Genomic DNA, 1842 nt, shown 5'->3' with positions numbered 1-1842 from the left:
CCCCACGACTGGGAGTGAGGACATCACCACCCTGAAGCCACCGACATGTCGTGTCCCCCCCAGGGGCAGGTGGGTGATGGGGGGGGCTGTTGAGGGGGATGGTGTGTCTCTGGGGACCTGGTGGCCCACATGTCCTTGTGCCTGGGTGGCTGAAGCTGGGCGTAGGGCAGGGGACCCTTCTATGGGTGCTGGTCTGGGCCAGCAGGACAGGTGAGCTGCCCCACGCCTGCTTGTCCCACATCTCGCCCTTTGCTCCCGTACCTCTCCCTGCTGCACATCTCTCCCTTGGCTCCCCCTCCCTGCCCCACATCTTCTGTCGCTGCTGCATGCAGCTTCTGTGTCCTTATATTGACCATCCTTATATAGTCCTTCTGTCATGCATCTTTATATCGTCCATCTCTATATTGCCCATCCTTACATTGTCCATTCTTATGCAGCACTCCCTGGCTTTGGTAGCAGCAAGTATCACCAGCTGTGCCCTACAGATCCCTGAAAAGCCCCCGCAGCAGCGTCAGTCTCCTCCTGCTCTTCCCAGCGGCCTGGATCTTCTACTGCTCCTTCCCAGCAGACAGGATCTCAATCCAGCAGAGGAGGAACCCAGGTAGACAGCAAGGTCCTTCACCTGGCCAGACCTCAGGATCTGCCCACTTTCCGTACACGTGCGGAGCATGCCAGGTGTCCCTGTCCTCCAACTATCTCCATCTGCACCCTTGGGAACCTTGTGTAGGATGCAAAACACCTGCCCCACCTGCGATGCTGGACATGATGCTGGAGATGCTTCAACACAAGTTCCCTGCCCATGTACACGTGGCATTGGCTGCACCAGCTGATTCAGTGGGCCATCTGAAACACTTGCTCTTACCCCTGCTCCTCCATGACTCCTGGTGCCAACTCTCCTGGAGCAGGAGGCTTCTCCGAGAAACAGAGTCATCAGACAAGCCCCTTCCCTTCCCAAGGCATACCCTGCCTCCAACAGTGGCTACTGCTCTTGGTGCAATGTTTGCAAGAGGATGCTCACCCAAAATCAGCACCCTGTGTGGAGGGGCAGTGTGGGAAGTGGTTTGAAACCCAGGCAAAGTGGGTACAGCAAGTTACAGCTTAATTTCCTCATACCTTGGTGGCCACTTCTACCTTATTCAACCTTCTTTTATTTAAGCCATATTTATTTAAACAACTGGGAAAAAAAAAAAACAAACTTGCAAAAGGAGCTTGCTTTGCCTTCATCCTCCATACAAAGGTGTCCCCAGACATTTGCCATAAGGCAAGCATTGCTGTGGGGGTGGCTGATACCGTGGCCATCACCAATCTCCATCAGCTGGCTGTGGGCTCCAGCTCACCTTTAACAACATCCAAAACAGAATTTGTAGCTTAGTCAAAGCTTCATTGTAATGAACCCAAGGTTTGTTCCTGAGGTTGAATCCTAAAAGCAATGCCAAAGCAATGCCTGCCCCAGCTGTTTTTGACCAGTGAGTCTCAGCTGAAGTCCTCAGGTCAACCACGAAGACCCCATCCCAGACCTGGGTGAGCCAAAGAGGAGGGAAGAATCATGAGGAAGATGGCATCTTAAGCCAAGCAAGAATATTTTCATCAATGACATAGAGAGTGGGATCAAGTGCACCCTCAGCAAGTTTGCAGATGACACTGAGATGAGTGGTGCAGTTGACACACCTGAGGGAGGGGATGCTATCCAGAGGATAGCTCCAGGAAGACAAGCTCCAGGAATGGGTTTATTTGAACCTCATGATGTCCAACAAGGCCAAGTTCAGGGTCGTGCCCCTGAGTTGGGGCAACCCGTGGTATCAATACAGGCTGGGGGATGAAGGGATGGAGAGCAGCTCTGCT

The sequence above is a fragment of the Phaethon lepturus genome, unplaced genomic scaffold (genome assembly GCF_000687285.1).
Source record: "Phaethon lepturus isolate BGI_N335 unplaced genomic scaffold, ASM68728v1 scaffold20591, whole genome shotgun sequence".
NCBI lineage: Eukaryota > Metazoa > Chordata > Aves > Phaethontiformes > Phaethontidae > Phaethon > Phaethon lepturus.
Note: the sequence above shows the minus strand (reverse complement) of the source record.